Genomic DNA, 24,585 nt, shown 5'->3' on the forward strand with positions numbered 1-24,585 from the left:
CATCGTTATTGCCTGGTTATCGGCATCAACGGCTGTACCTGAGCTCTGCAGAAGCACTGGAAGGAGCTGGCAGAGCTCCTTTTCCCATGCTGATTTCCAGAGCAGAAATTCTGCTGAGGAAAGCAAGCACAAGAAAAGTTGACACAGGTCAAAGGGCGTCATTACTGCTCCGGAGAGGTTTGCCTTTAAAAGGCTGCGAAAATATTCGCTGTCTCTTCCGAATTCTTTCTGCGCTTTGCAGAGTTCTTTAATCGTTTGATGGGAGAGGGGTTCCCAGTTAGCGTGGGTCATTCCTCCTCTCCGGGACCTTTGATAAAAAACCAGAGGGGCCAAAGGAATGGAATCCGGTTCCGGGTTCCGGTCCTCAGACCCCTCCTCTTCCGGCCATTCACCGTGGGAACCGGAAGTAGGAAGTGGGTGGCAACCGGACATGGACCTACAACAATTTCCAGGGGCGGAGCACGGGGGCATGCACTGATGATGGGTGGGAGGGGCAACAGGGGCGGGCCCAACTTGGGAGTGGGAGGAGTTGGGGTACAGGGAAGGGTTGGGACGGAAGGGATTGGGACTTTGGAGAAAAGGGTTTCGGGATGAAGAAAGGGAGGGAGGGCAAGGGGGGGTCCCTGCCATGTGGCACCCGCCATCTTGTGCTCTCTGGGTAGGGAGGTTATTTTCTAAGCTATCGGTGTAACTAAAGCGAACTCGGGGTTTAACAACTGGGGGAGTCGGGGAACGGGATGAGCCCCGGGCAGTCTGGCCAGGACTGTCCGGGCAGGGGAGCCGAGAATCTTGAGGAGAGCCAGGGAGTCGGCAGCAACCCTGCGCAGCATCGCGGTTTGCTCTTCTCAGGATGCCTGTTTTAGGGAACACAGGTTTAGGAGAAGGCTTAGGGGTAACTGGGGAACCGGGGGTTGGCTGTCCTTCCATTTCCCTCTTTTGATTTAACGCAGACCGAATTTGTAGATATAACAAAGAAAATTTTTCTAAATCCCTTTTTTTCACCGATTCTAACCGAGCTAGCTTTGCTCCAACGGCGTTCCAAAAAGGGACGCTCAAAACTGAACTCGGGGAGCACTGAGGGAAATGATAAAACCGCCACTGGATGAAACTTTTTAATAACCCCTTAGAAAAACGTTTCCCCCCACCCTGCAGGAGTCCCATAACTTGGAAGAATACCCCCTTCTGTGCTGTGGACAATCTTGCACCCATTTTAACAAACCCACAGCACCATGACTGGAGCTTAACAATAAAACCTCAGACACCAACTTCCCAAAACAAACCAGAGGCAAGCGAACTACACTCGCCCCAGGGCTGCGCAGCCTACCCTAGGCTCTTATACAAGAGCTGAGGACCGTGCAGGTCCCAGCAAAACTTATAAAGGCAAGTCCCCTCTGTGCTGGGGAATACTTACCTGCTGGCGTCCAGACGAGCTCCAGGCGTCAAACCTTCCACCGAGGACGACTCTGCTGGTGCAGGCGGAACTACCGTCCTCACCCCCAGGAGCACAGCTCACTAAAACGGAGCCTGCTACCACTGGGGTAGCTTGACGTCCCAAAGACGTACTTGGAACCCCAATCAGTCCTTTCCGTGGGGTCCGGTAGAAGCGGGGGCCCCACACTGGGCTCCAAGCTGCCTCTGCGTCCCTCTCGGTGATGTACCCACTCGGCACAGCCAGCTCTGGACGCGACAGGCTGCGGGGGCCAGCCTCCGGAAACCGGGAGGCCGGAGGTCTGGCTTGTGGGTCCTTCTACGGGACCAAGGCAACAAAGGCAGGTGGTGGAAGAAGGAGGCAGGCTCAATTCTGGGTGAAATCCGGAAGGTTTATTGTGCCTCCGGACACGAGACTTCGCCTACCGGGGGTGCCCAGCAGAAAGCAACCCGGAGGGCTAGCGCAGGAGGTTTTATGGAGGGGTGGCGACAAGGGCAGTATCACAATAACAACCAATCAGAGAAGGGGAGGGTGTGGTAAACAAGATGAAGGGCACACAAGGGAACCAATCTTGGGAAAGGAAGGGAGGGACTCTCTCCCCAAGACCAATCACTCAACCTCCTGGCCAGGACTTTCTAGAAGCTTGGGAGGGGTGCCAGAGCAACTGGCAGGGTTCTGGGAGGAGACAAAGCTAGCACATAGGGCAATTATCATGAAACTGGGAGGGCGCCAACTGGGATGTTACAATGATACAAAATCTAAGGGGAGACCCGGATCAAACCAAACAGAACACACTCCCACATGTGTGCAAGTCCTGCATGGTAGGCACAGTAGTGACACTGATCACTGTGCCACTTTCCATCATCCTGTGCTGTGTCGGATTCCGGTGGTGGAAGGGCAAGGAACAGTAAGTTGTTGATCTCCATTCCCCAGCTTCCTTTAAAGGCTGCTTGTAGACAGGAAACATTCCCTGTGAAGCTGTGGAGTTGTGGCGAGTCCGTGGTTGTCCAAACAACTCTGCTGAGGGTTCTGCTGCTGTGCAGTGCTTTAATTGGCCTCTTAGTTGCTGGGCCTTGTCCTGGGGAGCCCGCTCGGGCTGCAGCCAGTGCTGGCTGCCACAGAGGCTGCCTGGCCAAGGGCAGCGCCAGGAGCACCGGGCAGGGGCAAAGCAAGGTGGGGAGGAGAAGGAGCGGGGCCGAGATTGCCCTTGAAAGGCAGACGCGCTCTGGGGCCCGCTCCTGGCCAGGGAGCCTGCCCAGAGCCATCCCCTGCTGGCTGGGGCCTTGAGGGGCAGCTGTCCACGTGGGCCAAGGTGTGCCAGCAGCTGCAGCCATGCCGGGGAGCCTTGCCAGCTCGGGGCCCTGCTGGGGAGGAGGGTCCCTGTGTGCCAGGTGCAGCTGGGGGCCTCAGACACCTCCTCTCTCCACAGTCGCCCTGCTCCAGCTCCAGCGTCCCAGCCAGGAGGGCCCGACTCTCCCTCGCCTCCAGGGAGCCCAAAGACCATCCGTTTTGACAGCTCTCAGACATAGCCTCAGCAGCAGCCGCAGTCACCCAGAAAAGCAGAGCACCAGCACTCTCTGCCTCTCCCATGCCCCCCCAGCCCAGCTGTGAAGCGGAAGCCCCCTGAGATCCCCCCACCTCCTCCCCTCCCGAGCCAGCCACCCTGGTCCTCCAGCTAGGACTGAAACTGGACCAGCCAGAACAGGGCTTGGGCCACCAACAGCTTGGGGCATCTGCTAGAGTCAGTTTTCTGACTTGTACCTACAACAGGAAGGGCTGAAGACTCTTCCCATGCCCTGTCTCATCCTTTGCTGCTTTGATTTTCATGCAGCTGAGTGCTGGCTGAATCTCGTCAAAGAACTTTATTTGCAATAGCACTGCATGTTTTACCCCACCTGTAAGCAGAAAAAAAATTAAAAATTCTTCAGTTTAGACTTCATTTTTTAGTGTGGTTGGGCCACTCAAATTTTCAGCAGTTAATTTTCGATGGCACCCCTTCCCTTTTCCTTACTATCTAAAAAAACTTCATCTGGACACGAAAATCACCAGAATTACTGAGATTTACCTCAAAGCCCAGAGGACAATCTAGCACAGAATATTCTTCCTGTGTACTGCACAACAAGAAATATTCTGAGGAAATACTGTGGCAGCTGAGGCTCATGGAACTCCCAGAATACTGAGCCTGCAGAGGAGGCCAAGAGCCCTGGCAGTGGCTGAGAGGACTTCTCCTCTGCAGGCTCCTCTGAAAGTGTGTCACTTCAGGAGGGAAAGCTTTTAAACCTTTCCCTTACCTTCCTCCTGTGCTAAAATGTACGGCTCATCCTGAGAAAATACTAAGCTACAAACAAGCCTCCATTCCTCAACAATAGCTACTCAGGTGCTCAATTTATCTTAAAGAGCAAAACCGAATGTGATCAGATAAATCATCAAAGCCTATTTGCAGAGAAACCCCACCACATGTGAGCAAACATTTATTAGCGTCAGTTCACTCAAAAGAAACCCAACCCTGTATTAACCAGTGTTTCAAATGAACTTGAATTCTCTTTCCTCACGTATCAGCTGGATTGGTTTTCTCCCTTTTTTGTCCTAGAGAGAATCTTAGAATGATTTACTCTCGACAGGACTCCTTGGATGGTCCCCAGACCTGGCCCATGCCTTGCCTGGGCTGTTAATGCAGCCTCTTAGCACCACATGACTTTGCCACCCTCTTCAGACCTTGGGCACGGCTGGTGCCACGGTCCCCTCTGGTGCCACGGTCCCCTCTGGTGCCACGGTCCCCTCTGGCTCGTGGTGTGTCCCTGCTGCTGGAGGAGCCCTGCTCGTGCTGCTCCCTGCGTTCAACAACTCCGGTCCTAGTCCCCAGCCAAAGAGAGACTAAAATCACTGCTTTGGGCAGCTCAGCATTTGAACAGGTTTAGCACTTACTCATCTCTATCACAGACAATTTAAAACCCACATACCTACACCATAAAGTCACCTCATCTACAGAGATAAGGAAGCCTGAGCGAACAGAAGGTCGACTTTCAGGCGCATTGGGTTTTTAATTTAGTGGAAGCACTCACTTGTTCACAAACCTCACTTGTCAAACTGGATTGTGCGATGCTATTGTCTTGCTGCTATTAAAGAGGAAGCAGGGAGAAATTACTTAAGAAATCAGAAACAAACTTGGGGCGCAGGCTTGGCAGACAAACCAAGCAGGGTGGCACCTGCCCACTTTGCCTGAATCCCTTTTCCTGACGGACAAAGGGGATCGCGACTCCGCTGCGGGGCGAGCCGGGCGCTCCGTGAGCAGCGCTGGAGCAGCGCCGGGGCAGCGGCGGCCCCGCCCCGCCCGTCCCGCCCATCCCATCCCGCCCCGCGTGGCCAGGGATGTTGGGGCGAGGCTCTGGGAGCAGCAGCATCCCCTGATGGACTCGGTCTGTATTCCACAGGAACCCTGTTGTACAGTCCACCCGAGTGGATCCACCACCAACGCTACCACGGCGAGGCAGCGACGATCTGGTCCCTGGGCCTCCTGCTGTACCACCTGGTGGTGGGGAAGCACCCGTTCAGGAGGGGCCAGGAGATCATCTGGGGGCGGATCCTGTTCCCACGACGGCTCTCTCTAGGTGGATCCTCATCTCTGCGGCACAGGGGGAATAGCAGTGCTGGGAGACAGCAGCGGGCTCAGGAGCATCCCGCTCTGGCAGCTCTGAGCAGGTGGCACATGTCCTGCTCTCCTGCTGCCCTCCAAAGCACAGAATCCATGGGCAAGTTTAGGCACAGCTCTGGGCACAGCCAGCATGGCCTGGGCACAGGAACGGGGGGCTAAGCAGGCGGGATCCTTCTGCAGCTGCCTGGTGCTTTCTGGTTTCTGTGCCCAGAGTGCCAGGATGTTCTTCAGAGGTGCTTGTCCATGCAGCCCTTGGCCAGGCCGTCCTTGGAAGAGCTCTTCAGTGAGCCTTGGCTGCAGGGTGTTCATGTGCCCTAGAGGATGGCAGAGAGCCACGGGCACAGTGTGATCCAGGGGCCTGGCAGGGAGCAGCCCCACCCATCTCTTGGCAATCAGTGGCAAAGCAAAGCAGACTCTTTTGTCCTGCCTATGGCTGTGAGCAGGGAGCATCAGAAGGGAACACGCAGCTCTTGGGCTGCAGCTGAGCTGGAGGCCTGCTCTGGCAAGCACTGGTGGCCACCATCCCCCTGGTTTTGCTTGTCTGGTTCATTGATGGCTGGGGCCCTGGGCAGAACCCTGAGAGCCTGGTGTGGCTCCAGGGAAGGAGAAGGAGCCCCTGGAGAAGCTGTAGCAGGTGGGGCTGCTGCTGCTGGAGCCACCAAGGACGAGCTCAAGGCCGACAACCTCTTCCTGGAGCTGGCCAGCGGCAGCTGAAGATGATGGCCTTTGATTCTGGCACCTTCTCCAAAGACACGCTCCACGCCCAGTGTGAAGGTGAGTCCAGAGCCAGGGGGATGCTGCCAGAGCTGGGCATGGCACAGCCTGGCCGGGCACCAAAGGTTCCCCCTTTGCTGGGGCGGCTGCAGGGAATTCTTCAGTGGCTGCCAAGCTGCTTTTGGGCTCTGGGCAGCTGCTGAGGAGGTGGATGTGCCACAGCTGGCTGCAGGCTGGGCACATGTCCTGCCCTCCTGCTTTCCTCCCCAAGGCAGCAATGCTGGGCAGCTTTGGGCCCAGCTCTGAGCACGGCCAGCACGGCCTGGGCACTGCGGGCGGCTGGGACAAGGGGGACAGGAGCCTTCAGCTGACGGGCGGCTTCTGGTTTCTCTCCTCACAGCCGGGCTCTGCCGGTGCTGAGGCTGCTCCGGGCTCTGCCAGGGCTCTGCTGGGGCTCAGCCCCGGGCACGGCTGGGCCCGCTCTCCCCTCACAGGGCTCTGACAGCTTTGCATCAGACGAGCCCCTTGTGAGCACAGCGACGGAGCTTTCTGCTTTTGCAGGTGAGTGAGACTCTGGTGCAGGCCAAGAGATTGCAGTCAGGGACACACATCCCACTGGCAAGAACCCAAACTCTGCACAGTCCCAGCTGAACGCCTGGATCTGCACAGGGTGTTCTGTCTGTCCCACTCTTCCTTCCTTTTGGGCTGGAATTGTGCCATTGCACTTTCTTCCTCCTCTGGAAGTGCCACGAGCGGGCCCAACCTGGCGAGTGGGCCGTGTTCCTGAGGCAGTGCAGCCTGGAGCTGATGGATGAAGAATTGTCCTTCTCCAGTGCCAAAGCAGAGCAAAAAGCCCTGAGTGGGACTTGGTGTCTTTAAGAACCCCCTGACAATTTCCAAGGGAATGTGCAGCTCATTGGCAGGGTGAGAAGGAAGGAAGGGCATCTTCTCCATGAGTTGGGGTGGGAGAGAGTTTAGATTGCCAGTGCTGCTCGGAGCTGGCAGGGCACAATCAATTTCCTATTGCTTCAACCACAATTTAAAATAACAATGTTGGAAACAAAGCCCCAAATCTTTAAAAAAGGGCAGCTGAGGTCAGTAAGATGGATCAATGCCACCAGCATATTTACAAATACCTGAGTTGTCTTTTTGAAAAGAGCAGTTACCTCTTAATCCAGAGTTACAAAGGACTTTTCACTCCACATTTGGGTTTTGGTTTTATGTTTCATAATATTTTCTGTGTTTTTTCTTTTTTGTTTTTCTATTAATTTAAACAGAAAACACGTCCTAAATGATGGAGCAGCACTGCTGAACATGGGGACATGCAGAGGGAGCAGAAGCAGCTGCCTTTGTCCCCCTGCAGCTCCAAGGCCCAATCTCTGAGCAGACAGGGCTGGCAGAGACTCGCAGGCTCCCTGTTTGCTGTGCTGCCCCACTTGTGAGCGGCCCAGCTCTGCGTGAGGCACCGGGAGAACAAGGGGCAGCTCCCTGCCAGCCCCGCAGCCCAGGCACCCCTCGGGCCCCGGGGCTTGGGGCACTGTCAGCACCCGCTGCTCCAGCGCCCGCTCCTGCTGGCACTGACAGCAACACCCAAACTGTGCCTGATCCCGAGGGAGCAGCAGCAGGGCCTGGATCTGATCCCTGGCTCTGGGGCAGGGCTGGACAAATGACCCCCACAGCAGCAGCAGCAGCAGCAGCAGCAAATGGAGCTGACTTTCAGCACAGCCCCTGCCGCTCTTCCCTCCCGTTGGCAGCGGTGTCACAGCAGCCTGGGGCACCTGGGAGCCCTCAGTGCCAGCAGGGACTGCAGATGGCAGCCCTGGGCTCCTGGAGGGTGTGCAAGGAGCAGAGGTGGGCACTCCCTGTCCATGTGGAGCTTCCAGGTGGAAAAGGCTGCTGTGAGCAGGCAGCTCCGAGGGCAGAGAAAGGAGGGTCTTGAGCACTGGGTCTGTGCCAGTGCCACAGCCCTGGGCAGCAGCCACCGAGCCCCGGGGGCACAGAGGGCACAGCAAGAGGGACAAAAGCAGTCAAGGGCAGAGACTGGGAAGGGCGAGAGCTGGGAGCAGGAACAGCTGCTTCATTGCACTCTTGGAGAAAGCTCTTGGCTATTTCAAAGCGCTGAAAGGCGTGAAGGGCACAGAGGGGGCCACAGCAAACAATGCTCCTGTTTTCACAGCCTCCCCTCTCCGTGTGCCAGAAGGAATTGGATGAACTGTATTCTTCTCTCCGAGTCGTCTTGTTCAGCATGAGCAGCTCAGCCCCAGGAGCTGAAGGAGCTGAAGCCTTAGGCCACAAGAGCTGAGCAAGAGGAGACTTTTGACCAAAGTAATGCTGCTACCATGGGCCTGGCTGAATGCAGCAGACAGAATCCTGGAATTACAGAATCCTTCCTGTTGGAAAAGACCTCTGAGCTCATCAAGTCCAACCATTAACCCAGTACAGTCAAGGCCAGCACTAAACCACATCCCTGAAGTGCCAAGGCCTGGACAAGAGGCCTGACTGAGGCCTGAACAACAGGCCCTGAGCCAAAGGTGACCTCTGGATGAACCTCCCAACCAGAGGTTATCTTTGTATCTGCTCATTACCAAAATTTGCATGATCTTTAGCGCTGTGATTGATGTATCCCCTCATCAGTGAAACATGTATTGACCTTTCTGTGTTTAGAAGCCGGACAAGGCCATGAAATCCAACATCTGGCCTTGTTTGGGGCTGTGTGGTCAAAGTCAGCTGCCTTGGCTCCTCCTGGAGCCCTGGCCAGGCTTAGGAGGAAGCCAAGAGGAGGATGAAAGCAGATGTTCCCGCACTAGAAGTGCTGTCAGTTTGTTTCTCCAGCACTGTCAAAGCTGGGCCCTCTCCCAGCAGGGTTGGAGCCTCAGCTGTGGCTGGAGGCAGCTGCAGGAATTCCCAGTGTCCGGGAGTGGCTCTCCAGTCCCTGGCTGGGACAGCTTCCCCCAGCTGATGGGTGGCTCTGGGTGATGGTAAAGTCTGAGGGGAACTGGGGCTGCATCTTGGTTAATCACTGCAGGCAATCTTTGGCAGTGATGATTGGGGGCATTGCTGAGCTGCTCCTGCTGTGATTCTTTGCTGCTTTGAGCTGTAGAAAATGACACAGTTCCTTCAGTTGGTGTCTGTGTCTTTGGTGCTGGCCCTGACCACTGGTAAAACAAAATTGTTGTAGTCTGGCCGGATCACACCAAAACGTCGCTTTTTAAATGTAAATGTAAGGAATCAGTCCTGTCCGAAATCCTGAATGGGAAGAGCTTCCCTGGAATTCGCTGGCTCTGGAGTGGGCTGAGGTCGGAGCACCGTGCGAGCAGTGGGGCAGTCGGTTAAAAGGAGCTGAAGTGCTGGATGTCTTAAAATGCATCCCAAAATTGGATATGGAAAAAGGAAAAGAGCTTGTGGGTTTGGGAAGAGGAGGATGGATTTTGTTAACAGCGTATTGGAAACAGCACCAACAGAAGGAACAATTGTTGTTGGAACGCTCCCACATGGAGCAATAGAAGAAGTTTTTAATCTTGAGCTCAAATGTCTTTGTGCAAGTGAACTAGTAATAATATTCTAGTTTATATATATATAAAATGATATTTATATTGTATAGATTAATAATAATGTGAAATAGTGCTAACAATACGAATTCTTTAGCTATGGCTGCTTAGGGATGTAACACTAAATACCCTCCAGAAAATGCTTGGCCAGGAACCAAAGGTCACTGGTAAATTTTGTGAGATGGCACATAACGAATAAAGGAGGAAGGGATGGAATTGGCTGTTTTTATAGGGTTTGCTGGTACTGTGGTCTGGAATGCTTTGTCTGTTCCTGTGAAAAAGACAGTGATGAAGACTGCTGGGTTTTTCATATCCCAGCCTATCCACAAGCTACAGGATTGGTTGAACAGATGAAGGGGTTGTTAAAAGAGCAGCTGAAAAAATGAGGAGATGGGAACCCGTCCCGATGGAGAGCCCATCTCCCAGATGTGCTCCATACCCTTAACAATGGGCCTGCTGGGGAAATGGAAACCCCTGGGTGTGCCCGGCTGCACCCAGTCTGCAAATCCACCCATGGACAGGGAGACTTGGACTTCCTGGGAAATCGTTCTGGGTGCGATGGGCCCTGACAGGGCCACCCCAGAGGCTTCAGGGCTGGGCCTTCCTGCATTAGGATTAATTGGGATAAATCAGAAGCAAGTGAGAGTTATCAACGCAGGAATAGGAATTCAGATTCCTCCGGGACACTTTGGTTTGATAACTGCTTGCTGGAGCTTGGCCTTGCAAAGTGTTCATGTCATGGGAGGAGGAATTGATGCAGATTATCAAGGAGAAATCAAAGGAATTCTGGTAAACGATAATGAACAAGATTGGATTATTTAACTCCATGACAGGCCAGCACAATTATTGATATTACAATTTTATAAACAATTGTGCAAAAAGGAGATCCACCTCAAATGACCACTGTTGGTGGAGATAAAGGGTTTGGATCCAGCAGTCCTAATAATGGAGCCCGAGTGTGGGTCCAGAGGCCCAATGGCCCTCCCGAGGCAGCTGAAGGAACAGCTCCGGGGAAAGACAGCACTGTTTGAATCCTGAAACCTGGGCAGGAACGATGGGAATGTGTCCCTGCAGCCAAGTGTTCTGTGTGAGAACAAGGAGATGTTACAGGATATTGTTTTACAGATCCTGCCAGACCCAATCTCCCTGTTTGCCCCAATGGCCCCTTTGGAAAATGCTCTGATCCATGGGGCTCCATGTGAAGGCTGATGTGACTCTGAGTGACTTCCACACAAATTCCAGCCAGGAGCCTGGGTGCCCCTCAGGGACTGGGACCCGGCACCTCTCCAGCCAAAGGGGAAAGGACCCCACCAAGCCTTGTTACCCCCAGACACGGCGGTAAAGCTGAACAGCAAAGGACCTTGGGGGCATTATTCTGGAATTAAAAAGGTGCCAGCTCCATGGACAATGGAATTATTGTTCCTAACCCAAATGACACTGAGCAAAAATATTGATGCCTCCCTTTAGGGTACTTCAGCAACAAACACAAGCAAGAGTTTCACATTAAGAGAACATTTTCCACCCCAAGAGTGCCTGGGGTTTCAGAATGCAAAAGATTCTGGTTCACCCTGTGCCCCACATGCGCTGCCTCGTCCTGTGGTGTTGACATCAACGAGCTAAATCGATTATTAGAAGAAGCAGCAAATGATACTGTTAAAATATCCAATAGCACATCCTGTGAGCTCCAACAAACACAAATGGGGGCTCTGCAGAACCGCGTAGCCTTGGATTATCTGCCTGCTGGCCAAGGAGGAACCTGGGCATTTATTGGACAGGAATGTTGCAGTTAGCAGTGATGGGTTTGAAGTCCAACAGTCAGGAAACACCTTGATGGGAAGAGCAGTAGAAGAGTGGCAGAAAGAAGGAATTTCTTCTTGCTGGGATTGGCTTCATGGCTGCTGAACTGGAGGCTGCTGCAAAATGCATTTGTGGCAGTCACTTGGTGTGTTATGATTCCATGTTAGAGCTGTTGTGACACTTTGTGCTGGGAAATGGAGCACTGAGACTTGTCTAAAAAGAGACACAGTCTCTAGAAAAAGGGGGATTTGATAAAGAACAGAGAATAGCAACTAATTAGGCATGCTCTTAAAGGAATGTGAATTGTAGCTCTGAGAAATTAACTTGAGCAGCACTTAATTGAGGAACAAGAGGCCTTTATGCCTAGAAGCTAAATCTCAGACTCCGTTATTGAAAGAATTGTTTGAAGGCTGTAGTTCATCTGTAGATCAAAGGACCAGTTGAAATACCCAGGCTGGAACACCAGGCCCTGAGTGAGGCCTGAACAACAGGCCCTGGGCCAAAGGTGACCTCCCAAGGAACCTTCCAAGCAAAAGTTATATTTGTATCTGCTCATTACCAAGGCATTATTAGCAATATGATCTTTGTATCTGTTCGTTGGTGAAATGCAGATTGACCTTTCTGTGTTTAGAAATGAGACAAGGCCCCATCGGGCCTTGTTTGGGGCTGTGTGGTCAAAGTCAGCTGCCTTGGCTCCTCCTGGAGCCCTGGCCAGGCTTAGGAGGAAGCCAAGAGGAGGATGAAAGCAGATGTTCCCGCACTAGAAGTGCTGTCAGTTTGTTTCTCCAGCACTGTCAAAGCTGGGCCCTCTCCTAGCGGGGTTGGAGCCTCAGCTGTGGCTGGAGGCAGCTGCAGGAATTCCCAGTGTCCGGGAGTGGCTCTCCAGTCTTTGGCTGGGACAGCTTCCCCCAGCTGATGGGTGGCTCTGGGTGATGGTAAAGTCTGAGGGGAACTGGGGCTGCATCTTGGTTAATCACTGCAGGCAATCTTTGGCAGTGATGATTGGGGGCATTGCTGAGCTGCTCCTGCTGTGATTCTTTGCTAATGATTATGTGCTTTGCTGAGCTTATGCTTTTGTGACTTTTTGCAGATCTGCATTCTATAAATGACACAGTTCCTTCAGTTGGTGTCTGTGTCTTTGGTGCTGACCCTGCCCACTGGCAAAACAGGGCCCCGTCCTGCCTGAGTGTTACCTGGGAAGACAAAAACCCTCACTCCAAATGTCCCCCCTTCCTCCTTGTTCCCCCCCCTTTATACACTGGCCATGATGTCCTGTGGTCTGGGATATGCCTGGGGTCAGTTGGGGTCACCTGTCCTGGCTGTGACCCCGCCCAAGCTCCCCCGCACCCCCAGCCCCTCCCCAGCGTGGCCGGACGAGAGGCAGGAAAGGCCTTGGCTCTGTGCAAGCTCAGCAAGAACAAAACCATCTCAGTGTGAGCAACGCTGTGCTCAGCACAGAGCCAAACACAGCCCCAGAGAAAGGCCTGGCAAGGAAATTCCCTCTGGCCCAGCCCACAGCAGCACCCCATGGCCACCCAGCATCACCATGGCTCCACGGGTTCCTTTCCATGCCCCCAGCCCTGGCCACAGGACCTTGGGCTGGTGGCCACGGCAGCCGCCTGTGGCCCAGGGCTCCGTGCCTGTGTCCATGGCAGCAGTGCCCGGCCACGGGCCCTGAGTGCAGGTGACCGTGCCAATGCCCATGGCAGTGGGGCCAAGCCTTGGTGTCCGTGGCACCAAAGTGAGGAACGGGTCCCTGTGGCCGCTGCCGTGGCACCTGAGGGCATCAGCGAGTGTCACTGCAATTGTAGCTGGCACCAGCCCGGCACCGCTCTGTCCTGAGGGCTGCCATGGCAGCCAAGGGCAGCCACAGCTCTGCGGGCAAGTGGCCACGGAGCCTGACTGCAGCAATGGGTCCTGGGGGGGTTTCCAAGGGAACTGGAACTGCTGAGGGTTGCCATGGCATCCAACCCCCTGGGATGTCACACAGCCACCCTGGGATGTCACACAGCCACCCTGGGATGTCACAGCCTGCTCTGTGATGTCACAACCACTCAGTGATCTTATAGTCTACTTTATGATGTCAGACCTATGCACTGTGATATCACAGCCATATCTGCGATGTCACAGATCACTCTGTGATGTCACATAGCCGCCCTGTGATGTCATAGCCACTCTGTGATGTCACACCACCCATCTGCAACATCGCAGTCCTCTCTGTGATATCACAAAGCTGTTCGGTGATGTCCCTGCCGACTCCATGATGTCATACAGCCACCCTGCACCCCACAACCCACTCTGCAATGCCACAGCCTATTCTGGGATGTCACACGACCACTCTGTGATGTCACACCAGTGCCCTGTGATGTCACAGCCTGCTCTGGGATGTCAATTTCTCAGTGATGTCATAGTCTGCTAGATGATGTCTGATCACTGCCCTGTGGTGTCAGAGCCCATTCTGTGATGTCACAGCCCACTCTATGATGTCACAGAACTGCTCCAATAGACTCACAATAGAGTCTGTGATGTCAAAACCCCCTCTGTGATGTCACAGCCTGTTCTGGGATGGCCCAGCCCTCTCTGTGACATCACACCAATACCATGTGATGTCAAAGCCCACTCTGTGATGTCACACAGCCCCTTTCTGACATCACAGCAGCTCTGTGGTTCTATGACATAGGCACAGGGGTTGTGAAAAACGAGGTTCACTCTTTGTAAAATTTTAAGAAAAGTTTAATAAAAGGGACAATTAGGAGACTATGGCAAAAACGGTATTACGGCTGGGTGCTTTGGCAGAGAGCCAAAGGCACACCTCTACATCCAAAAGATCGTCTTTAAAAGTCCATCTCTTATTGCATATTCATCACAATCATGCATGATTCATAAATCCTTTGGCTTTTCTGTGTGTCATTCCATCAGCCTTATCTTCCTCCTTGGCTCCACTATGTCTCTGCTCTCTCCATGAATTCTTCTCTCTGGTTTCTGGTTTTCTTCTTCTCTTATAAGACACACCAGGAATGTGAAGACTTTCTCTGCCTATCTTTTCTAAATTGACTACATAAACAATAGACATTCTATGTCGTGCATTACATTACAGAATCTAGGTAAAGTTTTTCTAACATTATGTAACATGAGAACAGCCAACATCACAATACATTCATAACAATCCCTCCCTTTTCCTTTTTTTACAGATCATTTGGCTTGAGCAGTATCCCTTGTTTTCTAGCCTTTATTATTTGCTCATTTTTTTCCCAAATCACTCTTGCTTCTTCAAAGGGGTCTTTGGCACCATTTTGCTTCTTCAACACCATGATCTTTTGTGCCGTTCCCCATGCAGCCAATTTTGGTTCCACAGGCATTGGTACTATTTGCATGCCTTGGACCATGGTAGATATTAATTAAATAAAACCGGGGACCAAGGAAGGGAGAAATATCAAGCCGGCAGTGCCACATAAAAGGAAGAAGCCTAGCTTCTTCCACACTTCTATTCCCAATACATTATCTCATCAGCTAAGTTTTAGTGCAGATTCCCACTTTTGGACTGGTACATGGGCTATTTTTCTGATATTTTTGGCTATATCTAGGATGGCATCCCCATGGTCACCTATCTTCAAACAACAATCTGATGTATTAAATTTTCCACAAACACCTCCTTCTTCAGCCAATAGAGAGTCTAAAGCCGACCTATTCTGATACACCACAGCTCTTGTTTGGCTCTGTTGGCTAGCTAGTAATTCCAATGCCTGACCAGTTTGGTTCGTTATTATTTCTACAACTGCTTGGAGTCTTATAATCCAATTCAGCATGTAAATTGGGGTTCGATATCCCCGACTCCCATCTTGTGCCCAGGTGGCTGACCCATATGCTTCAATTATGTGCTCAGCGGGCCATTCCTCGTCTCTCTGTTTTTGAGATCCTCCAATCAATTCTCTTTTATTCCTTTTCAGATCCTCATATAACGCTGTGTGTGTCATTAATTGTTGTCTCCCCTGATGGGAGAGACGTTCAGATTTTTGCCAGGAGGAAAAAGGAGGTGAATGGGACTTCATGCTTCTCAGTCTCCAGATAGGTGTTTATTAATTCTTATCTAAGGAGCACAAGCCACTGGCGTGGCCTAGACATAGCACAGAGCAGAGAATGCAGCAAGAAGACAACTTATCAAGATTTCACAGCCTTTTTAAAGGTAAATTACCCCATGAAAACTTAAAACGCAAGATATTTCCACTTTTTTACCAATGTCCAACAAGTTCCTAAATCACGTAGACAGGAACTGCGGAATTCTGTATCCAATCATCCCAGACCACTATTGCTGCAAAATATGGACTTTGTGAAGAAGGAGAAAGAAGCTTTTAACTACAACTTACCCTCCATCTTGAGGTTTTCTACTTTTATCTATTTACTATGCAAATAGACCTAAAAACTCTAAAGTTTTCACCCTGTGATAATCTCACATAGTATTCTATCACCTAATTCACACTACTGTAGATTCAAATTCTTCCCAGAGGCAAGGGAAATTTTCCCATGGACAAAAGCCAAAACCAGTACAGTCCTGGGGGATAAAACTCTTCAAAACAGGCAGAGAAATATTCTCTGCATTCTGGGTTCCCTCACTCATACACTGGTATTCCTAGTTGATCTCTGTCTGGCTCTGGTAAAAGAAAGAATCCTGGGTGTATGATTCCCAGGGTACAACTCCCTTTCCACCGAGAGAGGAGCTTTGCATATGCCCTTTTTCCACATTTACAAAATAGGCCATCTGGTGCCTTCCAGTAATCAAATTTTTGTTGATTTATATTTTCCCAAAATTTTGATATGTCTGGGATCCCAAAATAAGGATTTTTGTTTGCATTATTGCATTGAAAGAGTTCGATCTTATTGCTCTACTTACAATTCTCTTCCTTTGTTTTTCTCTGAGTCCAATACAGAGCTGGTTTCTCGGGAACGCACCAGGTAAAAGTTCCATTACTGACCTTATATCTCTTATAGGGAGTATTTCCTGCTTTGTAAAGGACATTGTTCCTGGTGTGCCAGAGACACTCCTCTCCTATCACCGTTGAACTCAGTACCCACCCTTCTGGTCTGTTTTCTCCCCTTATCTTTGTCTGATTCCACTTACGGAGTTCTATTGGGCTCAAGCTACTGCCTTTCCATGGCCATTCCTCTGTCATCAGAGGCCCTCCACAGACCCAACAGTTGGTTACATTAAGCTCCTTACCTGTCCTTTCCCTTATTTCCACAAACAGGTTTTTTCCAAATTTTGAGATATCCTTTTCATTTTCTAATTGTTGTTTGAGTTTCACATACAAGTGTTGAATTTGGGTCGATATAGAGTTAGATTGCTGTGCTAGCTTTGCCTTCTTGTTTTCCAGTTGTTCTTTTACTAAGCCTGAGACTTTACTCCCAACAATATATATGAAACAAACCCATCTTTCTCCTTTTGGACATTTACTTCCCAACCTGCTACAACTTGTTCCTAAATTTTCTACAATCCAGTACTTTTTCCCATTCTATATACAGTTTCCTACTTTGGATGGGTTGTAACAGTGACTGTTGACATGGGTATGCGCAATAAAAAAGGAACCTCGGTGTTTTTCCATATACAGCTTTGGGTAACACCTATGGCATGGCTGTGTCGGTATCCCCAGAGGGCAGAGACAAAAAAGGAGTGACAGATAAAGGAATAACAGAGGTCCGATATGGCTGATACCTCCAGCCCCCATGCCTATGGGGTTGCTGCCCACAGCAGGGGTATGTGATCTTCTTGGTGGCAGCTACAGTGGTCAATTCGGTCTTGCCCTCTATTTCCTCGTCACTTCCTTTTTGCTAATTTCCAGGCAAATTGCTTTTGACACTTAATTGTAGCTTCCCACCGTTCTTCAGGTATCTCCCATTCAACAGGCACATCCACAAAGCAAGGTTACTATTTCAGCTGTTCTTTGCTCTGCCTGGATTGGGGAATAGATTTGGCGTTCTACACTTCATGCAATGAGAGTGCCATTTTTGTGAACTACTACACCAATATTTATTACACTCTAGTGTTGGGGTTTTAGTTTAGTCTTAGTTTTTTTTCTGTTAAAGGAATTTTCTCCCATATGCATGTTGCTAGGGGACAAATAGCTGTACTTAAGAAAGACAAAAAAGGGAGTGGGGCGGGCCTGGCTACTCCTTTTGTCTACAGCTGGGTGTGGGGTCAGTTCGCTCTGAGCGTCCGGAGGGAGAAGCTGCAGAGAAAGGAACTGCTGTTTCTTTCTTTTTAGCCGTTCTTCCTGCTGGAAACAACGCCGGGACCCCAAAAGCCGCTTTCCCTGCCCTGCTGGAGGCCGAGCTGTGGCTGCCCTGCCCCGCTGCTTGCTGCTTCGAGTTTTCGCTACGCTGTAGCCCTGCTCGCCCTGCCTGCCTGGGCATCCCTGGGGTTCTCCCATCTGGATACATCTCGCCTGCCACCCGGGATTTGCATTCGTCCCTGCCGCTCTAGCCTGCCGCTCTAGCCTGCCGCTCTATCCTGCCGTTCCAGCCTGCTGTTCCTGAGAGCCCGGGATCGGCTGCCCAGGGGTTTGTGAAGCCTTTGTCCCATCCCTTCCCGGGATCCCGGGATCGGCTGCCCAGGGGTTTGTGAAGCCTTTGTTCCATCCCTTCCCGGGATCCCGGGATCGGCTGCCCAGGGGTTTGTGAAGCCTTTGTTCCATCCCTTCCCGGGATCCCAGGCCGCCAGTGCCGCGTGCTCCCCGAGCTCGCTCCGGAGCGCCCCCTGCAGCCGCGGGGGAACCATCGCACCTGCCCTGCTCACCGGGAGCCGCCAGCGCCCCTGCCGGCTGCGAGCGGAACTGCACCGGAGGGGAAAGGGCCCGACAGCCGAGAAGGCTGGCACTGGGTTTGTGTGTGCTGTTACTGCCATAGGTGGTGTTGTTTTGTTTGACTGGTTATATACATATATATATATATATAGTAAAGAACTGTTATTCCTATTTCCCACATCTTTGCCTAAAGGCCCTTAATTTCAAAATATAATAACTTGGAGGGAAAAGGGGTTATATCTGCCACTTCAAGGGGGGCTTCTGCCTTCCTTAGCAGACACCTGTCTTTCAAAACCGAGACATCTAGACATTTACATTTAACCCAGCTAGCATGTCCAGTATTGGGATGAATCAGACAGGGTATATGGTATGGCACTGTTGGAAGTGACAATTCCTCCTCCTTTTTGAATAAATCACAGGCTAAGGCCAGAATATGAGAACCCTCAGCCCGAAATAGTCCTGATCCTCCTGTTTGGAGTGGAAGTATTCCTCTCCAAGGAGGGTATTGGAGGTGTCTCAGGACTTGTCCAGGCAACACTTGAAACCACTGATACAAGCTTGGCCTTATTTCCCAATCAGGTGTGGTTCTTGGTATATCCCTTGGATCATTTGGGTCTTCCCAGTGCATTACCACCCAGTTCCCGCTTAAGAGTTAACTTGGTATCACCAGGCTTAGATGTTCTAGTCCACTCCTTGGGTTCTTCCACGGGTCCTTTGATTCTGCTGGCATGGATCCACCCTTGCTCCTTGGTCCAGATCGCTGCTTCAGTCATCAGTAGCACTTGAAAAGGACCTTCCCATTGTGGAGTTAAAGATTGCTCTTTCCACGTTTTTACTAGTACCCACTCCCCTGGATGGATATTATGGATTTTAAAGACTAAAGGAGTGGTTTGAGGGATTATCCCTTTCAACCGCAAATCTTCAAGGGTCCTTGCAATTGTGTTGACATATCCTTTAACACTCATTTCCCCTACTTCATAGGTAGCAGTTTCATGCTGGGTAGTCAGAAAGGGTAACCCAGACATCATTTTGTAAGGTGACACTCCCAGGTCTGACCTGGGTTGTGTCCGAACCCTCAATAAAGCCAGAGGTTGGCATTTTACGCACGACATTTGAGTTTCAATTATTAATTTAGTTAAGGTTCTCTTTAAAGTTTGGTTCATCCTCTCTACCTGTCCTGAACTCTGTGGGTGCCATGGGGTATATAGTTCCCACTTTATTCCCAAGGCTTGAGTTAGCTGCTGTAGAACTTTTGATGAAAAGTGTGTCCCTCTATCTGAGTCTATCCTATTAATCATTCCTTACCTGAATGAAAAAATACCAAAAACCCCTTTAAAGAAGCAAGAATGATTTGGGAAAAAAACCAGCAAATAATAAAGGCTAGAAAACAAGGGATACTGCTCAAGCCAAATGATCTGTAAAAAAAGGAAAAGGGAGGGATTGTTATGAATGTATTGTGATGTTGGCTGTTCGCATGTTACATAATGTTAGAAAAACTTTACCTAGATTCTGTAATGTAATGCACGACATAGAATGTCTATTGTTTATGTAGTCAATTTAGAAAAGATAGGCAGAGAAAGTCTTCACATTCCTGGCGTCTTATAAGAGAAGAAGAAAACCAGAAACCAGAGAGAAGAATTCATGGAGAGAGCAGAGACATAGTGGAGCCAAGGAGGAAGATAAGGTTGATGGGATGATACACAGAAAAGCCAAAGAATTTATGAATCATGCATGATTGTGATGAATATGCAATAAGAGATGGACTTTTAAAGACGATCTTTTGGATGTAGAGGTGTGCCTTTGGCTCTCTGCCAAAGCACCCAGCCATAATATCCTTTTTGCTATAGTCTCCTAATTGTCCCTTTTATTAAATTTTTAAAAAAAATTTTACAAAGAGTGAACCTCGTTTTTCACAGTGGCTCCGGTTCAGCCCCAGAGTGAAGCGGCCCGCGCTGCCCCGGAGCGCGCAGGGCTCGGCCGTGGGGCGCGCGGGGGGGAACAGGCAACGGACACACGGACACCGGACACACGGACACGCGGACAAACGCTCCCAGCGCTTCGGCAGCGGCAGCGGCAGCAGCAAAAGAGCAGCGAGTGGACAGACACTCTGCGTCCCTTCTCCTGCCCGTGTTCTCCCTCTCCCAGTGTCCCGCACCCTCTCCCGCTCTCCCTTTCGTGCTCCACCCCCCGCCCCCTTCCGCAGCCTCCCTCTCCCCACGCCAGGCCGGGCCATGCCCCCGGCCCGCCCCCGGCCCCGGGCGGGGCTTCGCCCTCCCCGCCCCCGGGCGTCCCGCCGCGGTCCCGCCTCCGCCCGGCTCTCGCCGTCCTGGCTGTGGCGCGGCTGGGCGGGCATCAGTGCCTGGCTCCTGGGCAGCATCGCCAGCCCCTGGCTCCAGCTGGGCCGACTCCGGCTCCGGTCCCGGCCCCGGCCCCGGCCCCGGCCCCGGCTCCTCCCGGGACCCGCCGAGGACACAGACGGCGCGGCCGCTCCCGCCGCATCCGCTGCATCTTCCCCGGTCCGAGCTCTTCCCTCGGCAGCTCGGCCCCCGCCCCCGAGCCGCCGGTGTCCCCTTCGAAAGAGGCAACATCTGGGGACGCCCGGCCCGCAGCAGTTGAGGGGCGTTCGGGGGCCGTTCCTGGCCCCGGGCCGAGCGCTGACAGCCGCGTCTCGCCGGCCCGGAAGGGCCTGAAGGAGCGCTACCGGCTGGGTTCGCTGCTGGGGCGCGGCGGCTTCGGCAGCGTCTTCGCGGCGACGCGGCTCTCGGACGGCGCCCCGGTGAGTGGCGGGGCCGGCGGCGGGCGCGGGAGGAAGGGGCGGAGGAGGAGGAGGAAGGCGCAGGAGAAGGACGATGGGGCTCGGCACGGCGGGCGGCGAGCTCAGCCCGCTGCTCCCCTTGGCTTGCAGGTGGCCATCAAACGTGTGCCACGGAACCGCATCCGTCACTGGGGCGAGCTGGTGAGTGAGCGGGGGGCCCAGCGGGAGAAGCCGGGGTGTGACGGGCAGGGGGGATGAGCCGGGGCCCGGCAGGGTGGAAGCCACCAGGAAGCCTCGAGGGAGAGCAGGCGTGAGGCCAGCGGAGGGCACAGAGCATCCCGGGCTGGCTGAGGGCTTGCCGAGGCCTGGCACAGCATCAGCCCCACTGACGGCACCGTGCTCCTCCCGCAGCCCGACGGCACCAGCGCACCACTCGAGGTCATGCTGCTGGACAAGGTGTCCACCGGCTTCCCCGGTGTCGTCCAGCTCCTCGAGTGGCTTCAGCTCCCCAACAGTGTGGTGCTGGTGATGGAGCGGCCGGAGCGGTCCCAGGACCTCCTTCACTTCATTCGGGCACGGGGCTTCCTGTCCGAGGAGGTGGCACCGGAGCTGTTCCGCCAGGTGCTGGAGGCCGTGCGGCACTGCACCAGCTGCGGGGTCCTGCACAGGGACCTCAAGCCAGAGAACATCCTGGCTGACCTGGCCACCGAGCAGACCAAGTTGATCGACTTTGGCTGTGGCACCTACATGCAAGCCTCAGCCTACACCAGCTTTGCAGGTGAGCCCAGGCAGGGGTAGGCTCCCAGTGGCGGCATCTCGTGGCCCAACACCTCGTGGCTGAACCTGGCTGTGGCAGCAGGGATTCACCCTTTTGCTGCCTGTCCTGGCAGTTTGAGTCTTCAGCTGAGTTGCTTGTGAGTGGGGGTGGCTGGGGGGCCATCTTCCAGCCCTGCTGGCAGCCTTCACCAGCCCCTCTGCCCAGGACTGGCGCTGGGGCAGCCAGCGTGACAAAAACACCCGGGGTGGGCGTAGCAGAGAGGGGGGGCCAGAACCTGTGTGGCAGCTGGTTTGGTGTGCAGGCAAGAAGGGGCTTGGACTGCTCCACTCACCTTGTTTGCCTTGGCTTAAGAACGTTTTCTGGGGCAATGCAGGCAGGGAGGACGAAGGCATGGTTTTTCCCCAGCACGGAGTTGGTTTTCCCTTTGCATGGAATGCTCGGGCCTTTTTCAATGCTTCCGCTGCCCTCTTGCAACACCAGTGGCTTCTTTTCCAACCTCCAGTTTGTATACAAGTCACAGGTGCTGGTCACAGGGAAGCGGGTCATGCCGTGTGCCACTGGTGCGGCCCCCGCGTGCCCAGGGATGCTGGGGCGAGGCTCTGGGAGCAGGCAGCGTCCCCCTGAAGAACTCCATCTCTATTCCATAGGAACACCGTCCTACAGCCCCCCGGAATGGACGCACCTGGGCTGGTACCACGGCGAGGCAGCGACCGTCTGGTCCCTGGGCATCGTGCTGCACCAGATGGTCTGCGGGGAGCACCCTTTCAGGAGGGGCTGGAACAGCACCTGGGGCCGGCTCTCGCTCCCACGATGGCTCTCTCCAGGTGGATCCTCGTCTCTGCAGCACGGGGGGAATAGCAGTGCTGGGAGACAGCAGCAGGCTCAGGAGCATCCCGCTCTGGCAGCTCTGAGGAGGTGGCACATGCTCTGCTCTCCTGCTCTCCTCCAAAAGAAAGAATGGACAGGAAAGTTCAGGCACAGCTCTGAGCACACACAGCACGGCCTGGCCATGGCAAGAGTGGGGCAAAGCGGACAGGAGCCTTCTGCAACTGACTGGCGCTTTCTGGTTTCTCTGCCCAGAGTGCCAGGATGTGATAAGGGGGTGTTTATCCCTGCACTCCTTGGAAAGGCCCTCCTTAGAAGACCTGTTGTGTGATCCTTGGATGCAGGATATTCACATGCCATAGGAGCAGGGAGAGAGCCACATGCACACTTTGATCCAGGGAGCCAGTAAGTTCCAGCTGCACACATGCCTTGGCAAGAAGAAGCAAAGGACTGCAGGCTTGTTTGCCCTGCCTGTACCACTGCGCAGGGCTCCTGAGATGGGCACCCGCAGCCCTGCTGCTGGAGCTGAGCTGCTCTTCCCAGCACTGGTGGCCCCCATGCCAGCTGCTTTTGCTTGTCCTGCTTCACTGACAGCCAGGGCCCTGGGCAGATCACTGACAGCCTGCTCCAGCCCCAGGGAAGAAGAAGCCCCTGGAGAAGCTGTGCCAGGTGCGGCTGCTGCTGCTGGAGACATGGAGGGTGACATCAAGGATGACAAGCTCTTCCTCCACCTGGCCAGCGGCAGCTGAAGATGATGGGCTTTTATTCGGGCACCTTCCTCAAAGCCAGGCTCCACAGCGAATTTGCAGATGAGTCCACACACAGGGGGATGCTCCCAGATTTGTGCATTGCACAGCCTGGCCGGGAAGCAAAGGCTCCCCCCTTTGCTGGGGCGGATGCAACTAATTCTTCAGTCGGCTGCCAAGCTGCTTTTTGGCAGGGCTGGGGGGATAGGCTGGGGTGGTTCCGAAATGGGAGTTGGCTCCTGGCCCTGCCAACAGCCCCCAGCACCCAGCGTGCCGCAGGCTGGGGCTGGGGCAGCCAGCCCGACACAAAGCCCCATGGCGAGCAGAGGTGGGACTCCAGAAGTTGTGCAGGGGCTGCTTTGCCTTGCAGGCAAAGACGGGCTTGGGCTGCTCCACTGCCCTTGTTGGCTTTGGGCTCAGCATGACTTTTGGGGGGCAGTGCAGAGGGGAGGGGAGAAAGCGTGGGCTTCCCTGGCCCGTGGGTGGGTTATTGCTCAGCATGTAGGGCTTGGGCCTTCCTCAAGCCCCTGACGGAGAGAAGATTTTTTACGTTTTTCCTTGTTTCCCCTTTTTGTCTGTAATCTCTTTTCATTGATGTGTTGTTTGTTTTGTTAAAGGAAGCGTTCTAGGTGGTGTCCGGTCTGGATGGGGAAGCGCTTGGGAGCAGCTGCGGCGTGGGTGGGACGTGCCCTTGGAGAAGGCTGAGGACAGCGTTTGGGAGCAGCTTTTCTGCTGGCGGCGGGAGGCGTGAGGTGGGTGCCCGTCCTCTTGGCACGGCTGGGATAAGGGCTTTTGGGAGATGGCAGCGAGCACAGCAGCATCCCGCTCTGGGCAGCTGCTGAGGAGGTGGCTGTGCCATGGCTGGCTGCAGGCTGGGCACCTGTCCTGCCCTGCTGCTCTGCTCCCCAAAGGCAGCAATGCTGGGCAGCTTTGGGCCCAGCTCTGAGCACGGCCAGCACGGCCTGGGCACCGCGGGCAGCTGGGACAAGGGGACAGGAGGCTTCAGCTGACGGGTGGGTTCTGGTGTCTGTCCTTGCAGCCGGGCTCTGTGGATGCTGAGGCTGCTCTGGGCTCCACCGGGACTCTGCTGCAGCTCAGCCCTGGGCCGCAAGAAGCCAAAGAAGAAATGCCGTGACCTGCAGCAGAGACGTGCTTGAGCAGCTCGGCAGTGCAGCTCAAGTTTGCAGAGCGTACACCTCCAGGGGAACACATGCCACCCTCCAAAAAATAAACTTGTTCAATAACTTGTTAAATGAAATCAGTCTGAGATGAGCCCAAATGACATTTTTCAGCTTGCTCAAGCTGCAGCTTAGCCCTTTTCTGAACAGTGCTCTCCCGCACCTGCCTTTTACTTCATGAGTGTTCCTTCTTTTTCCCCAGTGAGTTCCCAGCTCATGGCAGTCTCCATCGCACTGTAGCCTTCCTTGATGGCCCTGGGCTCGAGGAAGAGCGAGCCCCATGTTTAGGGGCTCATGCTGTCACTGGCTGAAGAACAGCAATGTCTCAGAGTTCCGGTGAGATTTGAGTGTCATTCAGAGCTGCTGTCC

At 53.4% G+C, this 24,585-nt stretch overlaps 1 pseudogene across 1 annotated transcript in view; it reads right to left on the reverse strand.

Annotated features, from left to right (window-relative positions):
• Positions 1-388: 388 nt before the first annotated feature.
• LOC309581468 (olfactory receptor 14J1-like) overlaps positions 389-24,585 on the reverse strand; it is a 44,056-nt pseudogene continuing 19,859 nt past the window's right edge. The window contains exons 2-4 of the transcript in view: positions 4,908-5,051; positions 1,412-1,691; positions 389-436 (exon numbers count right to left, since the gene is read on the reverse strand). The product of the transcript in view is annotated as an olfactory receptor 14J1-like (transcript). The remainder of the gene's footprint in view (positions 437-1,411; positions 1,692-4,907; positions 5,052-24,585) is intronic.

The sequence above is a fragment of the Coloeus monedula genome (assembly GCF_965178545.1).
Source record: "Coloeus monedula genome assembly, chromosome: 23".
Classification (NCBI taxonomy): Eukaryota; Metazoa; Chordata; class Aves; order Passeriformes; family Corvidae; genus Coloeus; species Coloeus monedula.